This window comes from Convolutriloba macropyga, chromosome 12 (assembly GCF_964194025.1).
Source record: "Convolutriloba macropyga chromosome 12, txConMacr16.3, whole genome shotgun sequence".
Lineage (NCBI taxonomy): Eukaryota > Metazoa > Xenacoelomorpha > Acoela > Convolutidae > Convolutriloba > Convolutriloba macropyga.
The window spans coordinates 15293409-15309086 of NC_134479.1; positions in this window are offsets into that span (position 1 = coordinate 15293409).

Consider the following 15678-nt stretch of genomic DNA (forward strand, 5'->3'; position numbering starts at 1 on the left):
AGAGGACAATCAGAGTTGAATCAGACTTTACCGAAACTCATTCAAGCACAAAAAGTGCAAATATTTTGATACACAAAAAAAAACATTTCGTTCGAGAAAAGACAGAAGATGGGATTTTTCATTTCACTGCAATCCTTATGACAAAATGGCACTGGACATCTTTAGAAAATCCTTAACCGTATCGAAGACGGAAACATTCAGAACGGTTTTGAACAGAGCAAACTCTACGCAGTCAGCTCAAGTGTGAGTGGGGGGTGTTAGAATTTGGACACAAACTATGGTTTTAAGCTTAGTTAGAAAAATTAGAGAGTTTAACTTAATAGTTAATCAAACAAGAGTAAATTGATTCAAGTCAACAAACCGACAATGATATGAATCTCCAGGAAATAGTGCTGTGAATCAATACTCAATTCAAACTGATAATTGTAGATAGTTATTGTTAGAGTTAGATTATATGACGTAAATTCTTCCCAGCATGTATTGAATGGTTTTTATACCACGCGAAGTGCTATTGGTTCTTTAGAAAAGACCAAATGCTTTCTAGATATGGTATCCTTTTCGGCTGATTTCTGGGAAATTTGCAAAAGCAAGCCAAATTGGTACTATTAATCTTGGTGTTAACATTAGTTTTGTATGACTTTTTCGCACTGATAATGGATATAAATACAGCTGATTTTTAAGTCATTTTTCATCTCCGATATCAAATCACCTTCTTGATCTATTTATCAGATCTCTCCTGTAAATCCCTAAATTCTACTGTAAAATACCATTTGGTTATTCCGTAAATTTTGAGAAATTGATTTTTTTTACTTCTTTTTTAACGCTTTTATTCCTCTTTAAAGTCGTGAACCCAACACAATGGAAGAAGAAGATATTGTTGCTGACGATCAGACTGCGTCTAACAACAGATTCGGAAATTAACTTTGTAAGTGTATAGTTCCTTTGGATCTGGACCTCAATCTGGGTTATTACAGTCCGTTTTTCAACGGTGTCAACCTTAAGAATTATTTTACCGCAGTTTTGTTTGCATTTTTCCTATATTATTTTGTGATGTAACCTTTAACGGGGCAATAAAATTGCATTGTCAACATTTGTTAAATCTAAGCTCAGAAAATAGCTGTCACTCTTTAGTTACTTAGACAACAACTTAAAGTTTAAACTTGATGGTAAAATGTTAAGATCATTGGTAATGATGTGTATTCTCAAAATAGCATAACCTGTGATTTTAAAGACATAAACAGGAAATGCATTTTAATTTATTATTTGTTCACATACAACATCAAGGTTAAATAAACATTTTGTAAAGTTGTCCTGTCGTACACAGCAAGAGTTCGCTGTAGCTAAAATGCTAAACTGCTATATTATAACCTGATATCATAAACTGAAATTTACTCAGATCTCACCAAAAAAGGAAAACGAGAAAAAATGGGTTCCGTAGTTTCTGATTTGCATGCGAATCAAAACAAAGAAAGCGATCCTTCGAAACAACTAATTTCGCAAAAATTAGAAGAGATAAAAGATGAATTATTCGCAAAAATTGACAACGGCGCAAAATTTATTAGTTCTTTCGATTATAGTTTAACAAAATCTCCCGACGAAGTGGTCGAAGAAAATCATGTCGATGTTGATTTTGAAGTGTTCGAAATTTTGGCGAACAAATTTAAAGAAGACGCGATAGAACTTTTTGAAACCAAACCTGACCTGAACCTTACGGAACTAATATCAGCTTTGTGTAGCGAGTTCTATTGCTCTGATCATAAAGTAACAGTTAAAGATTCAAAACTGGTGATCGAACAAATGAAAAAAGATGACGCAGATCTCGAATATCAAGAAGTTCTGTCTCAACCATTCGATGACAACGTCTTGTCTTTATTCATCATAAAGGGGGGATTGATTCTAATTTGCAAAAAGGCAACTTATGTGTTCCCTATTCAACAGGAAGACTCGAAAGTTAAAGGAAAATTGATTCAAGTTTTCAGACCCTATCATGAAAACTTTATTTGCCCGTATTCCTTTGACGACGATGTTTGCTGGTGTTACTGGGAAAGCGAAAAAAAGGTGATCAAATTCAGCCACGATTCAAAGTTTGAAATTCCGTGCCAAAATCCACCCAAAGCGATGACCACACATCATTCCAATATATTCTGCGTTGCCGGCGATTGCGGCGGAATTTGGTGCATAAACGCATCGAACAACACCTTCGAAAATTTGACATCAAAAATGTTATTTTTGGCAACAATTGATCACGTGACTGTTGTGAGCCATGTTAAACTTCTTCTGTGGTCGATAGCTTCTAATCGAGTCGTGGTTCTGACGGAAGCTTCAGGTGGAAAGTGGAAAGCATCCTCCAAAATGGAGTGGAAGTTTCCGACTAAGGTCCTGAAAACGTCCGAGGAATCGAATCTCGGAGACGCTTATTTGGTTCCGGCGGTCAAGAAAGAAAATGGCGGTGAAAACGAAGAGGGCGAAGAAAAGTTTGTGTTCCTATATATCAAAAAAGACACAGCATTTCGTAGACAAAGTTCTATGACGTAAAACGCAACAAAAAAATGACGAACTCGAAAAACATAAAAAGAAAAAATCAATCTTGGAAAATGAAGGCATAAGACATTGCTGATTGCTGATCTTTTAAAAGCTTTTGTTGATCATAATTTTTTGTTCACATTATGGTTCTAGCCATTTCGTGAAAAAAATAAACAATAATAATTAAATGTGTTATTAACAATTTTTGCTGCATGTGCGGAAGAGTAATTATTTGCGAATTTTGTTGCAAATCGGACAGTCTTCTAGTTTAAGAACTCATAAAAAACCACAAGGAAAGAACTACAAAAGCCGAACGCTTGCAAATATGGGATGCATGTGCAAAAAAATGATGTATCCTTCAGATAAAAACTATTTATATAAAAAAAGAGCCTCTGGGCCTAATTTTTAGTCAAAACTGGACAAGTCTATCAGAAAGATTTATTCATTTTCAAGTACTGAATAAGTATAAATACAAGCCCTACGAGTCTGTCAAAAAGTTGTCTAAGATCTGGGGAACAATTGCAAGCTGAGATGGCCAATCGCTGGATTCAGGCACCGAGTGTAAAATATGATCATAGTTCTCAATCCGTTATATTAGACTTCCTATTAGATTTGCCCATTACTGATATTTATTAGCATTAGATCCCGGAGATGACAGACTTAATTGGTTTTGTGAAAGAAGCAATTATTTGAATCAGAAAAAAGCAACGTAAATCAAAAGAAAAATAACTTTCGAATTTAAAAGTCAGTTTGTCAAACAGCTCCGCAAAATCGATTTTTGTGATAGGAATTGCAAAAAGTACAGAACTAGAAATCGATTTGTCGATTCGTTTGAGAAAAAGTACAGTAGTCAACGTCAATTCTTAATCAGTGGTGATTCAATAAAATTGTATGTTTTAGGTTAGTTGTGTAACAGAGTTCTTATGATGTCACTTTATACCCCGGGTCGAGGTGTCACCGCTAAAAATCGTTAAAAGATGTAAGATCTGCGGTGAATTTGAATAAAAAGTGTAAGATTTGCGCTCATTGAGATGAATGCGGTGAAAGAGTCTTTTAAGCGATGAAAAAATTCTATTCACCGCTTGTACGGTGAAAAAAAATCGCGGCTAAAATTTCTTAAGCGGTGAAAGAAAATTTTTCATCGCTACCAGCAGATTGCGGTGAAAAAACGGTTGCGGTGAAAAAAACTTTCAGCGTAACCAGTATGCGGTGAAAAAAATTTCACTGGTAAAATTGAAAATCTTGCAAATAATAAACGCTAAATTCAACTCTTATCCTAAACTCACATGAAATAACATTGGAGTAAGTGACATATGGCGCAGTGGAATAAAAAAATTTTGACATGGAGTTGGTGAGAGGTCCAAACCCGTAAACGGCGGTTTCTTTTTTGTAAGAAGTCCAGTGAAGGCGGTGAAAAAAATTTCACCGCTATAAACCGCAAATCTTACAAAAATTCACCACATTCAATGCTAAAAGATGCGGGCGCTTTGCGGTAAATTTTTTTTCACCTCTATTCACAGCTATTCTGGCATTACTTTTTGACCAAACCTTGACCCGGAAGAACAGCTCTAAACAACTTTTTCAGTAGTCTTGGCCGAGAAATGGGCATTTCGTGAAATAGTTTTGGCCAAGAAATTGCAGGTCTTGCCAACATTTGATAAGACTTTAATTGATTGTTTTAATTTTTTAATCGTTGTTTTCTTTGATTCTGATTTGAATTCATTCGCCACTAATTGATAATGCATATCTCCACCCGGACTTAACGTCAAGTTGTTATCAGTATTGGATTAGTGAAATTGCAAGTCTTGAATCAGTACTGTATCAAATTTCTGATCATGTTACTTTTTCGACTTGGCACGTCTCAAATCACGTTTTAGGTTTTGGAAGGTCTCGAATCAAGTCTTGGCTAAGACAAGACAAGGATCGCGCAATTCTTGGCCAAGACATGACCAGTCTTGAAAACTCTTGGCCAAGACTTGAGAAGTCTTGGGTCAGGTATTGAGCACAGATTTTAATTTTGGTTTAATTTTGTTTCGTAATGAAAGAAAAAGGTCGCAATTTACGATGGCTGGGCACCAAAACTCTCCAAAGTGAAAAAAGAAGCACAAGAAAGCACGAGCACTTCCACAAAGTTCGATTGATAGAGAATGACAAAAATTCTGACACCGCCCAAAGATACCAGTCATGATCACTTTTTCCCGCCCATTGTAAAACTTTGATTTTAAGGTAAATATATGATAATAGCAATGATATAGCAAATTTCTCGTAATTTTTTAAAAAATTTCCTGCAAATTTTGATGAGCATTTTTTATAAATAATTTTGTCTTAATACTCTACTTTGTCTACCTGCTCTGTAATCAAGACATGACTCAAGACTTTTCACGTCTTGGCCTAGAATTGACTCAAGGCTTGCCAAGTCTTGGCCGAGACTTGATTTAGACTTGACACGTCTTGAACAAGTCTTAACATGTCTTCACGTGTATTTCACTGGAGAAATACTGATCACGACCTGAAAGTCGTTCCGGGCAAATATCTCCATCGTGAATACATGAAGGATACCCGAGCACTTCGCAAACTTCACCAGAAGAGATTTAAAAGAGCTCAAGGATTGCCCAAATTTAAAATCTACAAGCGCTCGCGCTGTTGTTACTAGAAAACAAAATAGTAAAAACCTCTCCAAAGTTGTTGCATGGCATTTTAGATTGTGGCATTAGAATGATTAATCCTACAACCCATTTTGCAATCAAGTTTTGGCTAGTTTAGAAACGAATCAATTGTTCACTTTGCTTTGTTACACTCTATATTTTATATTAATTGTATATAACTCGCGATCTAGCATGCCTTGCCAAGGATGGGTCAAGTGCTGGTCAAATTTCAGCATGAAGTATAAAAGTTTTTGGATGGCTTGAGCGTTGTTTTTGACTTTGATTCAAAGAGTCTAAAACATACCACGTGAAATTGCTAATCTCCGAAAATTCCTATAAACACCAAATGAAGTGTTAGGATATTTGAGCTCAGACAGCTCACTTGATGAGAGTGAAAAAAAACTCAAATATTGCCCAGATTTGAGATTAAAAAGAACCCGCATTGTTGTTCATTGAGAAAATGGAAAAGCCGCTTGAAAGTGAATGTATGACATTTTAAGTTTCAATACTATGGTATTTTGTATGCTATATTATAGATTAGTGAAATTCACAGAAAGCAAAAACCCACAAAGTTTGGCTAATTAGAAAAGATTTAACTTTTCCTTTCGTTTCCAACAAACTCATCTTTTGTTGAGTACACATTTTTTGATACTTGCAATTCTTGGCAATGATAGGTATCGTCTTGGTAAAAACTTCAAAATTTTAAAAATTTGCAGAAATTGTTGACAATTTTTGCGGATCATAACACGTGAAAAAGACCTAAAAATCCATCATGGCTAACTTTATCCTTAGTTAAAGCAGCTAAATTAAGCGATAGTTAGGGATAAATTAAATTCAGAGGGAATTGAAGAGTTCATGAAATACTAATTGTCTGTTAAAACGTCGTATTGATTTTGCAGGTTTTTTTGTATTCATAAAATAACATGGAAAACAATTTTTTGCACAATTTTCATAATTTTTCGTTTGTTTCGCCAAAGAACATCCACTTTAACCTTTTTTTAAAAAAGTTACTATCAATTGAATACATTTAAAACTGAAAAAAACCGCCGCCGGAAACCAAATTATCACTTTCAAGGCAATAGAGCTTTGGTAGATGCATCTAATCATTTTTGTATAAAAATGCCATTTGTGTATTTTGATCGCTTGCATTTTTTTAGATTTTAATCAGCTGAAATAACTGTTGATAAAAGTGTTGCACAGCAAGAATTTTCATATTACCGTTAGACTTTGAGGGACAGTTATTTGAGATAAAAAGTGTTTCTGTGAAAGAAAACTTAATGTGTGAACTCGGTGGTCTGATTTTTGTGAAAAGCCTATCCATAATCGATTGTCAACAACTAAATCAGTTTATGTAAATAACAGATAATATAAAACAATAAAAGCACGCCAGGAAAGATCAGTGGTTAAACTAAAGGCCCCAACTTTATATAAAATTATAATTCTCGATAGCCAACCTCATTCATGTAAAAGTTTTTTTTGAGAACAGCTCGTGTTTAGGTTAAATTATGGCGAGAAATGAAAGCGTGAGTTGTGATGTCTGATATCAGTTTATTGAATTCAATTGTAGCAAAAATCTCTGTTTAGTTTTGAAAACAGTTTCATTTGCTTTCATATGACGAGACAATAAGAATAATTGTGTAAATTTATAGAAATGAACACAAACTTCCTTGTGAACAATTGTTCTTGCGTAATTTGTACCTGCTTTTATTCGACTTTGTACAAAATTTTGGAGAATTTTTATGAGAAACTAATTACACATTCTATCATAATGTGTACTAATCTAAACAAACCTTCACTTTTTTATTTTTGCCGCCAGATTGACTATTGCAAAAATTTGTCCCATTATAGGGCTGCGTTATATGAGAACTAAATGCAACATATGGTAGATAACCAGGCCTAAATTTTATTATAAAATATAAGTAATATTTCATCGTTCTGATTCAATTTCATTTTTTTTTTCGAAAAGCGTTAAAAAAGTCTTAACGTTTTTATTTGTGATTTCTTTGGCTGGCTCAAACTTCTGATGCAAATGCACCGTTTAGCTCCTTTTTAACGAATCGTTGTAGCACTAAAGTATTTTGCAGAAAAATTTAACAGTTACGTTTCACAGGAACAGTAAAATTTCGCGTTACGGAAAAATCCGATTAGACCATAACTTGGATTGTTATCAAACGAAGCTACATAAAAAAAATAAATTCTAAAATACATAATTAGAACAATAAAAATGTTGCCCGCATAAATATGTAAAATCTGCAGTAAAAAATAATCATTCAATTTTTCACCTGTTAACTACGGATACAAAATTTTAACAGGTCGGTAAAATTTTGTCATTATGATGAACATTGCGTAGAAATTGTATTTAGTGTTGCCTTCAAGATATAACTCAATTAACGACAAAACTCAGATAAGTTAACATAGTTTAATTTAACCGAAACCTGTCTAACCTTGTTAATAAATAATCTAAAAGATCATTAATCTTGCCAAGATTTGACGTGTTACAGGAAAAGATAATACCAAGAATTGTCAAAACTTGCAAGAGGATTGTATGGATATCAAGAAACAAGATTTTTGGCAAGTAAACCAAGAACTAATTACCATGTCATGGTTAGATATGCAAAGTTGTAAATATTAAAAAACACACATTTAAACAAGATATAGCACGAACTCAGGAATTTATCAAGAAGTAACGAAAAAACTCTGAAAAATTTAAAACTCTTCAGTTTACTGACCACAAATGAACCTATTTTTTTCCAGTAAAACGACGTTTTATATATCTGAGACCGATTTTAATTCTGTAATTATTATGAAACACTTTTGTTTTTGCAAGAGATAGAATGTTTCCCCTTACCAACTTACCTTTTTTTCTAGTTTAATGTTGAGATACAATGGCTGTTTTTCTGCTCTGGGGACGAGATCACTCTTCCTAAAATTTCGGTGATCGTTAATGCAATGATTCTTCGGCTTCCAGTTTTAGTTTTGTCCTTGGCGCCTCAAATTACGACTTATTCGAAGTTTCCACAACTGCTTTTGATTCACTTTGCCACGTTTTCAACTGTAATTTTGACTTTGAAAATTTCTTTCAAATCTTACCTGCTTCAGAAAATGGTTTTTGATGGTGCCAAAGTTTATCAAAAGGCTTATCTTAGCAAGGTGCAGCAAGAAACATAGTTCACGTCTCTTGTTAAGATCTTGCCAAGGTGTTTCACGAAATATTTACGTATTAAGCTCCTAGCAAAATGCTCTCAGTTTTTGCAAAGTTATCAGTACCTTGTACGATGTGGCAAGGTGTATCAAGTTTTGATCCACTTGAAACATACTATACTTGCAGCAAATAAATATTTTGGTGACATATTAACAAATAGGCGGACCAAAATGTAGAAGTTTCAATGAATGTGGTTGGTGGAGAAATTTAAAACACTGTACTTTTATGCGTTCAATTAGCCTAAATTGGACATAGCCTAATGCTAGATTATATTTTTTTACCGCATCTGGCCATGCCTCGTGGGCCATGGCCATGTCTCAGCGGCCCGTCGGACTTGATATGAAATGAATCTCTCACAACCGAACGTGAGAACCGTTTCCCCCAAAAAAGTATAATTTTTCTATTTCGGCTTATTGCGATTTCTGATCAATTTTACGTTAACACGCATATCCTGTTTTAAAACATGGAAAATTTGTTGAGCAATCAGCCAGTCAGAAAACAATGTTCCTATTTTCTCAATTGTGATTGGCCAGCAGTAAAGTTTCTATATTTTTGTAGGTCTGTCATATTCACTAGCGCCAAACAATTTGTATGCGTCACTAATGGAATGCGGTGACGTTCCACTATGCCGACATATTACTATGCCGATTATAAGTGACGAAAATTTATTCAATTTTTATCTTGATAAGTTTCTTAACCAATCACGTCATTTTTACGGAGATGACGCAAAAAATTATCGGCCAATCACAATCGAGAACCAATTTCGGCATTCTTATAAAACTTATTGTTTATTAGTAAGAGAAAGCTGCAGAAAGACAAACATTAAGAAAACAAAAGTAATTGCGGGCAATGGCCATGCCTCAGCGGCCCGTGGGACCTGATATGAATCTATCGCAACCGAACATGTGATCAGCGTACCCTGAAAGTTTTTTAAATTTACTTTAGATGCTCTTGAATTCACATAAAGACTCTTTTCATGTTTTCGGCACTGTTGAAATAAGTTTCAATTTCGGCACTCTTAAACGTCGGCAAAGTATTACGTCGGCATAGTTGTACGTAATCATGGAATGTTAACCAAAGAATTAAAGAAAATATTTATCCCGCTTAGCGTTCCACAAAGCTTGCGATACATAAACAAACGAAAATTAAGACCCGCAGCTATACTAGAAACCATATTAGGAACTCTTGAAAGAAAGTTTGATAGTGCTGCTATTTATAACGTCACTGATATAATGTCAAAAATGACAGATTATGTTGCCATAACATCTATTCAAATGATGTGGCCATTTGTAATCTCTCAATAAATATTTGCTTATATCTTTACGTCAAACAAGTTCTTAGGGTTTTGTCGATCATTTATTTAACACTGAGTTCTGAAATTAGGCTGGTTGATCAAACAGTGCGTGTAAACTAAGTGACATAAAAACTAAGATGGGGTCGTCAGATTCAAAATTTTTTACCAAAGATACCCCAAATCCAAATCCGGATCCGATTCCGGGGGCAGAGTTCTATTGTGCAGATTACAAAATATCCACCAAAGACTCGAAATTAACAATTGAAAAGATGAAAATAACGGATGACAAGCTCGAATTCGAACAAATATTTTCCGAAGATTTTGATGGTGAAATTTTATCGGTACACCTGATTAAAGAAACGCTTATTTTGATTGGCAAACAATCAACCTACTCAATTGACATGAGCGAAAGCGGCGCAGAATCGAAAAAGCTTATGCACAATTTCCGACCGTCATATCAACATTTTGTATGTCCGTATTCATATCGTGGTGCAATTTGCTGGTGTTACTGGAATAGCGACCGAAATGCAATCGAATTCAGCCACAGTCCAACTTTTTCAACTGAGTCCAAAAATTGCCCGGTAGTTAAAACTACCCAACATTCGGATACGTTCTGTTTATCTATTGACGATGGTTCCGTTTGGTGTATGAAAGCTTTCGAAGCGACGTTTGAGAATCTAACAACCAGAATGTTGCCGGTAGCTAGCATTGACCACGTTTCTGTAATCAGTCCGGTGAAATTGCTACTATGGTCTACCCAATCGAAACGAGCGGTTGTCTTGACAAAACCCTCAAATGGCAACTGGACAAGCTCAGCCAAAATTGACTGGGAAGATCCGTCCGAAGTTATAAAGGCCACCGAGGAATCTGGATTGGGAAATGCTTATTTAGTTCCAGCCATCAAAATTCTGCGGGATGAATGTTGTGAGGTATACGAAACGAAGTACATATTTTTGTTGAAAGCTGCTTGACGAACAGAGTTACAAAAAATATTTCGGTTTTTTTTCTTTTCTGGTGCAGTACTAATTATAATAAATTTTAATTTGGACACAGAATTGATGTTATCATGCAGCATAACTAGGATAATCACACATTCTCATATGCAAACCTTTTTAAATAAATTTGAAGTTGTTTGACTTGTTTCAGAGACAGAAGAGAGAAAAAGGAGTGAAAGAAAATGTCGAAATCATGTTTCAATACAAAAATGAAACAGAGCTTCAGAGCTTAACATTTACTTATGATGTCTTTTAAATCAGAAATTTACCTGGATTTCTCTCAATTTCAAACTTTTAAATGTAAAAAATGTCAACGCGAGCCCAAAAGAAAAGGGATTTCAACTCATTTTCAAACTGCAAAAATATATTACTCACAACTGATTTTCTCCTTGGTTTAGCCTCGACTAATGAAATGACAATGGTATAAAATCGACCCAAAATGGTATAAAATCCATGATCGACTCAGATAGTGCATGCAAATTAAGACCAAAGTTCAGCTGCAAAAAACTTAGCACACACCAAAATTTTTACGCTCATTCGAAGAACTTCAAGCACTTAGTAAATCGGTTGGTGCATTTAAAGTCGTTTAAATGTTTCACTGTTCAAGAAGTGTCATTGAAAATAAGAGCTACGCTGTCATATCAAATTTTAGACATTTTTGAAATCGGAATGACTAAAAAACAACACAATTAAATTATTGCCGATGAAAAGACAATTGTCAGAGATATGTTAATTAGACCCATTTAGCTGAGTGAATCCGCAAGACACGCTAATTGCGACAACTAATTTATCTTGAGAAGCCCAATTTCCTGATAGTTTTTGGCACAATTCCAACTGTTCCCGGATGTGATCTGCCGGTTGCAATGCCAGTTTGTAGTTGCGCGTGGATCGCGCATCAATGAAAACAAAAAATCACAATAGTTCAGTCCAGTAAAACACTAAGTGAGGATCAATTTGTTCAATCGGAGGATATATACAATATTGTTTTTGATATATATACCAGGCTATGTGCCATAGAGTTTTTTCTTTGTGCGTGCACTGTGTCGAGGACAGTTGCTCAAGCTCTCGTTTGTCAATTTCTCATTAAATCTAAGGTCGTTATCTTTTCTCTTCAGTAAAAAAGAAACAAGCCTGTCTTTTTGAACAATTTTGATGAGTTGGTCATCAGGTAAAGGGTTTTCTTTTTTTTCTGTTGACAGTGTCGTATCGTTGGTGTGAGATAGAAAATTAATATTCCCTCATTTTTCACAAAAAAAAGACTCTTTGGCTGAAAATTGTTTGAAGATAATCCTATTAGGATCAGGAACCTCTAAATATTTACTCTTGTTCCAGTTAATATGAAATTTTGGAAAATTTATCCTTTAATTGGTAAGCAATAGAAAACTTCCACTAGTCGGAACCTATTCTTTTCAAGTCCGACGAAAAGAGCAAGACGGTTCCTGCATTTTTATTGTCACAAAGGGCTCGAACCCATCTTTCATACAGACCAAAAACTCAGTTCGGGCTGATCTAGTGAGCGGAAATCAGATAACCAGACCTGATAACCAGGACAGTGTTAATACTAAACCAGCACTAGAGGAGGTCACATCGCAATCAGAACAAGAAGTTAGGAACACATATATGGTATTTTTACATCACAAAGAAGCTTTTGCAGCAACATCAGTGTAGAGCAACCAACAACGGAATCCTCAGAAATTTTACTAACATCAACACGAAACATAAAACCAGCCTATGGATTCTGATAATCTATATCCACATAGGTACTTAAAATGGAGGCAGGCTGTGATGGTTTGGAATGGCTATCAAGAGACTTAGAAGCAGTTTTTTTGTAAAAATTCAGAAAACAAAAGAAACGTTACTTGATGATTTCTTTTGCTGCAAAAATGAATTGTATTATAATTCTAATTTGGTCTTGGCCTACCATTATCTTATTCTATCTATCATTCAGATGTCAGTAGGTATATCTTCTCACCTACAGAAATCTGAATCTAATTTTCACTAAACACAAACTGATGAACTCGACTCGAAACCAAAATCTTTCCGAACCAAATTTTATTCACATAGCAATCATGCACAATTTCTTTTGATTAATCTAATTGTTCTCGGTATGTTTCTGAATAAATTATTTGCAAAAAAAAATAAAAGATTAATTTTCCTATATTTTTGTTCAAAGTTTGATTTGAATTCAACTTATTGAACTCTTTGACCCCTGCTACCGATCACGACATTACCAATGTACTCGGTTGAAAACTTTGTTGATGGCACTTTTCTAAATCACCTAGTTGATCAACGATTTATATAGTGTTGTTTGGACCAAATATTTTTCGCCGGGGCAAGGAGATTCCTGTTTGTTTGGAGATATTGTAAAAAAAATAAAATGTGGCTTTGTGATCCTATTATAATTAAATGATTTTCAGAGCCAGACTAAATCCAATGAAAAAGTTTTTGTAATGACGTTGGTAAACATTTCAATATGGATCAAAACTTTCGGGAGAAATCTATTGAGTAAGGCGGATTAATTGTATAATATGTCCATTTTTTTCCCTCCATTTTTTTCTCACTTTTGTCACTTTCTTTTCTCACGTTGTTTTCTCACTTTCTTTTCTCACTCTTTTTCACCATTTTTTTCGCTTTCTTTTCTCACGTTGTTTTCTCACTTTGTTTTCTCATATTGTTTTCTCACTTTGTCTTCACACTTTTTCCCTTCCTTTCTTCTCTCACTTTCTTTTCTTCAATTTCATTTCTCACTCTCTTTCCTCACTTTCTTTTCTCACTTTTCTGTTCAATTTCTTTTGTCACTTCGCTTTTTTTCTCACTTTTTTCTCTTGTACCCTTTTTTGTTTCTTTTCTCTCTTTTCTCTTTTGCATGTTGTAGCTCCTTAACTTCGCATATTTTACCACACCTTAAACATGTAGATTAATGTTTTGTATGAGTTACGCTTTGATTAAACAAAAATTGGTTTTACTTGGTAATATACTAAACCAAACGCATCTGGAACGTAACGTAATACCTCTGGCTGTTGAACGAGGGGCATGGCTCACAGCCCGAGCTGATACAAAAAAAATTCTCAATTTTAAACCTATTTTTTTAAATGATTTTCTTGTGATGCTTTTGCGGGCCTGTTAGTATAGCTTAAAAAAACTACGTACAAAGAGAACAAAAAAATACAAAAAAACGAAAACTGAGAAAAGCTGGAAAACGAACGCTTTCGAAAAAATTCCCAAAATTCTGGCTTCGTTAAGATGTATCTCTTTTTCCATCGTTTGAATAATTTCAGTTTTCGACAGTCCTAATTGATCAAAGGATAACATTATGCAAAAAAATAATTAGGTAATTAGTTCTAGGAGTGTTGCTCTTTTTTAACGAAAGGTACAAACCAAAACAATTAACAGGGCTTCTTCTATCTTAACGAAAACCGCAAGTGTGCTTCAAATAATTCGAAAGGCAAACAAATCATATAAAGTGTTGGAAAATTATGATATTTCTACTAGTTGGTAGCAGGCGTGCAAAAACAACACAAATCATGTTGGCCGAAAACACTTTTTATGTTTTCGGTTAACGATGGATACAAAGTGTCAAGAAATAACACAATTGTGGAAACAAGGTTATCGGAGAGAGAACAAAAAATCTTGACGCATATTCAACTAATCTCAAACAGTTTTGCCTGTGCAATTGCAAAACAAAGTAATTGTTTGTGAAACCAAATCAGCTTTTCGATAAGTTTTCTAGGTAGTTTTTAATTAAAAATGCCATAAAGATCATATAAAACAAAGATCATATAAAAACACCATATAAAACACATAAAGATCAATAACACAAAATAAACTCGCAGAAAGACAATATCAGATAAACATTTTTGATAGAGCTGTTTCAAATTTTTGCTCACTTACTCGAACATTTCACGCTTTTATGTGGCCATGATACATTTTCTACTTTTTTGAGGTCATGTTTTATACCTTAGAGAGTTATTATGAATTCTTAATACTTCGAACACTGCATTTGATCAATTCGTTTTTTTGAAAGTCGAAAGGCGATCAAAGTTTTTTTTTTAATTTTGAATGTTTAAACCTATACAATTTTTTGAGAATTCAGAAACCAGAGAGTGTCTGATAAACAACCGATTGAGTATTTTGGGATGTTTATCATTGTGAAATAATTTAAACTGTCCGCATAAAATATTGGCTTTAAATAAAGTCGGGCTGATGCTAAGGTTCTAAACAACATTTCACGGAGAGTCCGACCGTATCCAAATTTTCTACTTCTGTTGTGATTTATTTTTCTGAGAGAGATTAAATTTTTTGTCTCACTTTTGATTCAAGTTCGGATCCTTTAGTCGCAAATGTTTTTTAATCGATATAAAGCTTTGATTGTTGCAAGCCTTCGCCCCTTACCGAATCGATTGCCGTTACAAGCGTAAAAGTGGACGCAGCTTATACTTGATCTTTCTGACAAATTTTTTAAATGACAAAAATGTGACTATGAAGAGTGATTGAAAGTTTCTAAAATATTCACCTGTGACATTCAAAGAATATACAACAATGCCCTCGCAGTACTGATAAAAAACTCACAAGCTAATAAATAAAACTAGGAGGCTCGGTGATGTGCGTACGCACAAAGGTTTCCGACCCCACTCATTCACATTCTTGAGTTAATTGGCTGCCAAATGACAAAAAGATAGAAATCTTTCAACAACATACATATCGTTCCATAAACAACCAATGGAATATGATAATGCCACCTTAGAGGGCCGATGAACGTTGTTGAAAATGGAACTAAGAGAAGAGACAAGAATAAATGTCAAAAAAGAAACATTATTTACGACCAAATCACGATGTCTTTGATAAATAAAAAATCAAAACAAAATCAAACTCGCATAAGACAAAACCCAAACGAAGCAATTTATCCTACAGCCCATTAGAAAAAAAAATGAGACCTGTCCTCAATGCGACTGGCTAACAGGTCAACAAAAAAGAGCAAAGAGGTGCGAAGTTCAAAAATACGTTTCCATTTCTGAAAAC